Source organism: Triticum dicoccoides, chromosome 2A (genome assembly GCF_002162155.2).
Source record: "Triticum dicoccoides isolate Atlit2015 ecotype Zavitan chromosome 2A, WEW_v2.0, whole genome shotgun sequence".
Classification (NCBI taxonomy): Eukaryota; Viridiplantae; Streptophyta; class Magnoliopsida; order Poales; family Poaceae; genus Triticum; species Triticum dicoccoides.
The window spans coordinates 740,582,049-740,591,323 of record NC_041382.1 but is presented as its reverse complement, the minus strand read 5'-3'; positions in this window follow the sequence as shown (position 1 = coordinate 740,591,323).

The following is a 9,275-nucleotide window of genomic DNA, read 5'->3' as shown; positions in this document are numbered from 1 at the left end:
CCGTTTCGGCGAGAATTTTGGCACTATGCATTCTTTTTGGTCCTATTTTTAGGGAAAGTCATGCCAATTTTTGTCTTGGTTCTAAAATATCGTTTTGCTCTACCCCGCAGGCGACCATGGTCCGCACGATGATCGAAGGCATCGTGAATAGGTTTTTGAGCTCCGCGAAGGCCGAGATGCTTCAAAAGAACGAGACAGAGATAAGATGTCCGTGTCGAAGATGCAAGTTGAAGAGCCTTATTGCGGACCCGGATTCCGGGCAGGTGCGGGACCACCTGCTCTTGCGTGGTTTCATGGAAGGCTATCGGTGGCAAGGTGATGAAGATGACTATGAAGTCGTCCATGGGGGCCGGGCAAGAAATGAGGAAGGGCAGCAAGACAACCACCGCGGCTCGGGCGGGCGAGAAGACGAAGAATCTCCAGGACATGATCACGACGGTGATGTTGTACACAGTCATCATGTAGAAGATGCCGGACATGATGATGAGGAAGATGCCGGAGCAGACGAAGGGCATGATCATGAAGATCAAGATGCCGGAGGAGCAGACGACGATGGACCATCGATGGGCTGGGTGCAGGACCCTCATATTCAAGAGCTGCTTCTCAAGCAGACGGATAACGCAAGAGTTGCCGCCTGAGAGAAAGCCAAGATGGATCAACTGGAGATAGACGCGGTTACTCCATTGTATGAAGGATGCTGACCCGAGGATACCTGCCTGAAAGTAACGCTCATGGCTTTGGAGATGAAGGTAAAACACAAAATGACCGACGCATGCTTCGACACAAAATGGCACGAACATCTTCCCAAGGGGAACAAGTGCCCGACCAGTTTCGAGGAGGCGAAGAAAGTCGTGTGTCCTCTGGATTTACCGCACGTGAAATACCATGTGTGCGTGTACAATTGCATCATTTATCGGGGCGAGTACCCGGAGTCTACCATATGTCCGGTGTGCGGCGTCACTCGATACAAGAAGAGGAAGAAAGCTCCTCGAAAAGTGGTGTGGTACTTTCTGATCACTCCTCGTCTGCAGCGGTATTTCGCGGACCCTAAGGTAGCAAAGCTCCTACGTTGGCATGCGGATAGGGAGGAGAAGAAGCAAGAAGATGACGCAAATGATCTGGAGATAAATAAAAAAGACAAGATGCTGAGTCACCCTAAGGATGGGAGCCGGTGGAAAGCGTTGAACTTCGAACACCCAGAATTTGGGAAGGATCCATGGAACATCGTGCTGGGCGCGAGCACCGATGGAGTCAATCTGTTTGGCAGCCAGAGAAGCACACATAGCACCTGGCCTGTGTTTGTGTGGATGTACAACCTTCCCCCTGGTTGTGCATGAAGAGGAAGTACATTCACATGAGTATGCTAATTGAAGGGCCGAAACAACCAGGGAACGACATCAATCTGTATCTGGGGCTGCTGAAAGAGGAGCTAGACACACTATGGAAAACGCCAGCCAATACGTGGGACGCCGCAGAGAAAGAATATTTCCGTATGAGAGCCGCACTGCTCACGACGGTGCACGACTATCTCAGTTACGGATATGTCGCGGGGCAGGTGGTCCACGATTTTCTGGATGCGTCAGGTGCATGGATGACACAATGTATCGCCAGCTAGATAGAGATCCCAGGTCTTCGAAAACCGTGTTCATGGGACATCGAAGGTGGCTTCGCGACGATGAATCATGGAGAAAATGCAAGGATCTGTTCAAAGGTGAAACCGAACCCTGAAGACGCCCGCGTATGAGGAGTGGCGAGGAAATAGACGAGCTGTTGAAAAATTGGAAAGATTGCCCACTGCCGGAAAAGAAGCAAAAGGTGCCAGAGCCGGGAAAGAAGCGAAAGGCGCCAAAGCCGCTGCTGAAGGTATGGAAAACGAGGTCTGTTTTCTGGTACTTGTCGTACTAGAAGATCCTCCGTGTGCCTCACAGCCTTGATGTCATGCATATCACGAAGAACGTGTGCGAGAGTCTGCTTGGTACCCTGCTCAACATGCCAGAGAGGACCAAAGATGGGCCGAAAGCAAGGGCAGACTTGAAATCAATGGGCATCAGGGAGGAGCTTCACGCTAATGATGATGATGATGAGGCGAAGCAGGACACAGAAAGTCGTCGCAAAGGTAGAAAGGCCAAGAAGATCGGAAATGACTACCCTCCCGCGTGCTTCACTCTAAGTTAGGAGGAGATCGAGCAGTTTTTCACCTGCCTCGTAGGAGTAAAACTTCCTTGCGGTTACGCGGGGAAGATAAGCAGATACCTAGACTCAGCGAAGCAGAAGTTCAGCGGGATGAAGTCTCACGACTGTCACGTGCCGATGACGCAGATACTTCTAGTTGCAATCCGTGGGATCATGGACGCGCACGTCCGTGAAATGCTATTTGGCCTATGCAACTTTTTCGATGTCATCTCTCAGAAGTCGGTTGGCGCGAGGCAACTCGGAAGGCTACAGGAAGAGATCATGGTGATACTATGCGAGCACGAGATGTACTTCCCACCCGCATTCTTCGATGTTATGGTGCATCTGCTGGTCCATATCGTGGAGGATATCATCCAACTCGGGCCAACATTCCTGCACATCATGATGCCGTTCGAAAGGATGAATAGTGTCATCAAAGGATACGTTCGCAACATGTCATGTTGAGATGGAAGCATAGCCATGGGCTTTCTGACCGAAGAGTGCATCTCCTACTGCACGATTATCTAAGCATCGAGAACCCCGTTGGTCTGCCCGTCAACAGGCACCTCGGCAGGCTCGCTGGATGGGGTCACCGCGATGGTCGCCGCGAAATGCACGTCGACTTCGAGGGTCGACTCGCCGACTTTGAAAGAGCAAACCTAGTCGCGCTAAAACACATGGACGTGGTCGATTCTTGGGTGGTAGAGCACAAAACCTTTATTGAGAAGACGTACAATGACCGAGGCCAATAGAGGACGGATGGAGATATAATAAAAGAGCACCCTTCATGTTTCACGCGTTGGTTCAAGGAGAAGCTTCTGTCGTACCATTTACATGAGGATTCTTCCGCGGAAGAAAAACTCATATTTGCCTTGTCACAGGGCGTCGAGCACAACCTGATGATCTATGAGGCATACGATATCAACGGCTACACATTCTACACCGAGGACAAGGACATGAAGAGCGATGGTTATCAGAACTCCGGGGTAACGATGGAATCCTGCATCGGTAATGACAAGGACAGATACTACGGAAGGATCAAGGTGATCTGGGAGCTGAGCTACGCTGGAGAGAAGGTCCCGATGTTCCGTGTCAGATGGGCCAAGAGCGTCCTAAAAGAAGACCGGTATTTCACCACCATGGTTATACCCGAAGCCAAATCCAAGACCGTGGGCGCAAACGTCACCGTGAAAAATGAGCCATGGGTACTGGCTTCCTAAGTGGACCAATGCTTCTTCATTACCGACCCGTCAAAGCCCAGTCGTGTTGTCGTGAGGAGAGGAAAAAGGAAGATCATCGGAATGGATAGAGTCGCCAATGAGCAAGACTTCGACAAGTACGGCGGCCCGAAGATGGAATATGACGACGATGATGAAGTGTCATACGCCACAAGAAGAAGCAGGACCACCCTACCTAAAGGGCGTCCGTTCAACAGAAGAACTCCATTTGCGAAAAAGAAGGGCAAGAAGATTGTGAAAAGATAGCTAGCTAAGATCGATTGTATTTAAATTGTAGTCTTCATTTCTCAATTGTATTTCGACATATTGAAATGATATTTCTTCTGTTCTAGTCCTCATGAATATTTATTTATGTTTATTCTGGTATTTATGTTTATTCTGGTATACCAATTTTTATTTATGTTTATTCTGGTATTGAATTTCTAACTCACAAAAAAGTATTGAATTTGTTAATATTTTTTGAACTCATGAATATTTTTAAATTTCATGGGCATGTCTTGAATTCATGAATATTTTTTCAAATTTGATCATATTTTTTCATATTCATAAATGTTTTAATAATTCACAAATGAATGCAATTAAAAATAAAAAACAAATTTGATGATATTTGATGATATTTTCAAATAACAAATTTGATGATATTTTCAAATAACAAATTTGATGATATTTTTCATGTTCATAAATATTTTCAAATAACAAATTTGATGATATTTTTTGACATTCATAAATGTTTTCAAATTTGATCGTCATTTTCTAAAAAATTATTAGATGCAGCTAAAAATAAAAAAAAGTTAGTAATGGTGCACCAGGAGAAGGTGCGCCATTGCTATCAAGGTACTTATGGCGCACCCCTAGGAGGTGCGTCATTTGTATACCAATTTTTATGTTTTTTTAATATTTTCAAATAACAAATTTGATGATATTTTCAAATAACAAATTTGATGATATTTTCAAATAACAAATTTGATGACATTTTTTTCATATTCATAAATATTTTTAAATAACAAATTTGATGATATTTTTTCACATTCATAAATGTTTTCAAATTTGAACATTATTTTCTAAAAAATTATTAGATGCAACTAAAAATAAAAAAAGTTAGTAATGGCGCACCAGGGGAAGGTGCGCCATTGCTAACCTCCCCCGTCTATCCCTCCCTCACCAGATCCCCTCACTACTAGGAAAAGGCTAATTAGTGGCGTACCTGTTTTTGCCATTAATGGTGCACTACAGGTGCGCCACGCCATTACTATCTGACTTAGTAATGGCGCACCACATAGAAGTGCGCCATTACTAACAAAAAAATTTCAAATTTTTTTCAGAATTATTTTTTTACAAAATTTTCTTAATCTCGGGTCACTATGGCTTAATCTCGGGTCAATATGCTTAATCTCAAGTCAAATCGCACTAAGTGGTCAAACTTCCCGGAAGGTCACCCATCCTCACACTACTCCAGCCCGAGAACGATTAACTTCGTAGTTCTAGCCAACCCCAGCCCCACCTCACTTAACAGACACTTGTTGATATATCTATCATATCAATCCTATTAAACCTTGTTGATGTCTAGGATTTTGTTCATGTTCATGAGTGTGATGAAATTTTGAAAAAATATTTCAAACTTCCCGGTCATATTACGTATCATATTTTGAAAAACATTCCCAAAAAAAATTCAAAACCAATTTTTTTTTTCTGTTACTAGTGTTGCACCTAGCAAATGGTGCGCCACTAGTAAGTTTGAATTATTTTCCATTTTCCCCCCTCTAGATCTTAAAAGCCCTGTATCTTTCGTTCTGTTAGGTTTTTGGGGATTCTGAAAATATTGAACGGGGTTTTCCCCGTTCAATTCGGATGTAACTTTTCGAGTAGATGATTTTTCATATAAAAACTTTTTAATCCGAGTTCGTATGCAAAAGTTATGCCCATTTTACTAAATTTCAGAATTTTGCAAATAAAGTCGAATTTCATATTTGTAAATGTTCCCAACAACTAGACCACATATCACGTGGGAAACTTATTTTCTTTTATTTTTTTGACATTTGCATCATTTTCTTTTATTTTTTTAAAACTGAAAAGGCGGTCCAAGAGGGGGGTGGGGTGCATTTGGTCAAAGCTACCAATGGCGCACCACCTACCAATGCGCCATTAGTAACCCTGGTTACTAATGGCGCACCTGTTACATGGTGCGCCATTACTAGTTTTGCAAAAAAAAAATAAAAAAAATTGTTAGTAGTGGCGCACCATGGTTGTGGTGCGCCATTACTAGTTTGAACTAGTAATGGCGCACTATACCCTGGTGAACTAGTAATGGCACACTATACCCTGGTGCGCCATTACTACTTTTGAAAAAAAAGTAAAAGAAATCGTTAGTAGTGGCGCACAGGGTGTGTGGTGCGCCATTACTAGTTAAAACTAGTAATGGCGCACTATGCCCTGGTGCGCCATTACTAGTTTTGGAAAAATAAAAAAAATAAAATTTGTTAGTAGTGGCGCACCATGGGTGTGGTGCGCTATTAGTAATGAGGACACTAATGGCGCACCTGTATCTGGTGCGCCACTGCTATATAGCAGTGGCGCACCACATACATGGTGCGCCATTAATGTCCATATTATCTCTAGCCCTCGCCCCCCACACCAGATCCCCCTCCATCTCGTTGTCCCTCTCCCTCGCCAGATCCCCCTCGCTCCCCCTCGCCCACTCTCCACCGCCGCCGCCGACCCCCCGCACCCGACGACCCCCGCGCCCGCTCCACTGACGAAGCACTAGGTGGAGGAGGCATTGAAATCCAAGGACCCATCCATCCATCCAACCTTCTTCCATGGCTCGGTGAGCCGCCGAAGGGTTGCTGTTCTTGCGCTGCGGAGGTTGGTTTGATCCCTCCCCTGGTCCCTCTCCACTAGCCTCCATTGAGGGAGGACGCATGGTTGATTCCTTCGCCTCTGTGGTTGCAGGAGCCAATAGGGTTCTCAGCTTCGAGGAGGAGGAGGTTCGTTGCTTTCCCTGCGCGCCGCTTGGTTCGTTCCTCCCGACTCCTGCGCCAGCAGGTTGGTCTCCTCGCCTCCCTTCCAACCCGATTCCATTCCATCTGGTTACGCCGCTGTGCTGTTGATGCTCGATTGATTGAAGTCCCCTGTCTGCATCCTCCCTTGTTAACGATCCGGAGGGATTTGGTGCCATTTCCATGGGCAATAATCACTTTTTGATCGAGTTAGTAATCGTCGGCTGGCCCTGTCATGTTCTTCCACCCTCGGGAACACAACACTTATCTTTTTTATCAGTTTCTTTTTGTTTGCACCGTTCAGGTCCACTCCTTTGTACACAAAAAGGTCCACTCCTTTTTCATATTAGCAAACACCTGTAAGTATGTGCCTGGTTACAGTTTAATCTAATCATCATTGCCCACCAATGCATGATATGGGCATCTCACCACCACCACAAGAGAACACTAGGATTATCGCATTCGGTTTTAGCCATTTTAGCTAATGTGGGAGAATAATATTATGTGTCGAACCGAGAGTGAGCGTCGTACTGTCATGGGAAGGATTTATTAGGAGTGGCTATTAAGTTGGTGCTTGACACTTGTGGGTGCAATTGCAAAGCTTTCCCCTGCCCATCAATATTATGTGGTGCCTTTTCTTTTCTGAATTTAAAGAGTGCCAACTTCAGCACTAATCAGTGGTGCAACAGCATACTGGAACCTTCCAGACTAACTGAGTGGAGTATTCTGCTTGATGAAACTTATGTCCACTAAATCTGTTAAGAGGCCCATTCTTTTAGGAAATCCATTCTGTCTTGTAGCAAGTTCATGAGCTGTACACAATCTCTGAAATCATACCAATTATCATATTTGTGAACATATACTATACAAGTCTTGCATTTTTTTGTGCCTTGTATTAATTTCTTTCCCTACATGTTTACAGGTTTAAGTGAAAAAAGAGGAAGAAAGGAGAATCGGGGTAGGGATTCATGGCTAGAAGATATATTGCTGGGTTTTGTCTCCGACCATCGTGTCATGATGATATTGGGTTTTTTTGTCTAATACCATCGTGTCGTGGTGATATTGTGGGGTGTGGTGGGGTTGCAGCGGGGTGGGGGTGGGATAATGATTTTGCAGGTACCCTGAGAGGCCCTTGAGTTTGTCGGAATGTCGATTAACTTTCGTTCTGGCAAACTCGGGTACTCCATATGTCCTATTTTCAGCAAAGGTCATGCTGAAATTTTTCGTGAATTTTAGCATGACTTTGCTAAAAATAGGACATATGGGGTACTTGCGACTAATGCATGGTCCGGGGTATCTTAGTACTTAATTAAGTAGGATCAATTGTTTTTTTGTCCATCACTCAATAAACTACATGTATGTGTATTTAGCGTGACTTTTTTTAACTGAAGTTTCAATAACATTCAGTGTACTGTAATTGTTGGACATTACAGTAATTTCAGTTGTTGTTAACTGCTGTAGCATTAGGAGTAGTTTTACTACAGTACAAGCATTAGGAGTACTGTAAATGGAGTGCTTGGATTAGGAGTATCTTCCAGTTTCCTCTCTCTGTCTCTCTCACTCTCTCTCCCTCTCTCTAGATTTTTCTAGTGATGTCCTGTAGATATTTGTAGTGATCTCCTGTAGCTTCTGTAGCTTCTTCAGACTTGATTCACTAAATTCACTAAAGCATGGAGTAATTTTGGAGTGACAATTTTTTGTTAATCAAGATAAATTGAAACCTTTTCCTTTAATTAACTTAAACCTTTCCAATTCATTAAAACTATCTGAAACCATTTGTGTTAATTAATATTATCTCAGCAAGCATTTTTTGTTAATTAACTGAAACCATTTACTGTAGGACTTGCAAGCATATGTGCTTGCAAGCAGTAGCCCTTCTCTCTTCTTCTCATTTCTCTCATCTGAAGAAGTTAAAAACTTTATTTAATTAAAACTACTCCACAGAAAATTAAATGAAACTTTTCAAACAAAAATGATCATATATATATGGAGTAAATTTTTAGTATAGTTCCAAGCACAATAAAGTTTTAGTAATGTTATGGAGTACTGAATTTTGCAATTTTGGTTCTCTGTAATTTTGCAATATTGCTTGCAGTCAGTATTGCTTTAATCTGTGAAAATTGGAGTAGCATTATTGCTTGCTCTCTAGTGCATTTTTGCTAGGGACCTGATACTCCATAGTGGTGCATTTTTACTGCAACCTAAACTGGAGTAAACTAGAGTAGGACCTGATACATTTAAGCCATTTGCTAGCACTTCTTGACTAAGAAAATTCCTAACAATTTCTGTAGATTTTCAAAATCCAGTTTTGTACCGCACACCGAAACCCCAAGAAAGAAAACTGCAATCTAAAACAGATGATCAATTTTCAGCCCTTGGATTAGTTTAGTATTTTTTCACACACTTAGACACCCTTGCTTGCCATGTGTGTGAGAGAGATAGTGAGAGTAGACAAGAAGAAGGGGGTTAGGAAGGGACTTGGACCTTAGCAACAACACATTAACATGTTCCATCCCAAAACACCTAGGCAATATCACAAACATCTCTAAATTGTTCCTTGACAATAACCAACTTTTTGGCGACATTCCTCGAGAATTAGATTATTTGGTAAACTTAGAGATCTTGTTCCTTGACAATAACCAACTTTTTGACCAATTTTTTTCCTATTTAGGGCGAAACATGGCCCACAACGATGAGGCCGGCGGTTCGGGCAAGGCATTCTGGGAGCTTTCCTAGGAGATGGAGAAAGAACCTCACCGCTATGAGGACGCCGTGGAAGACACCGATCCCGACTACACAACCCCTAGTGGCGTCAGGGATGACACCACTGATGGTGCCGCCGAGGATGCCACCACTAATGATGGCAGCG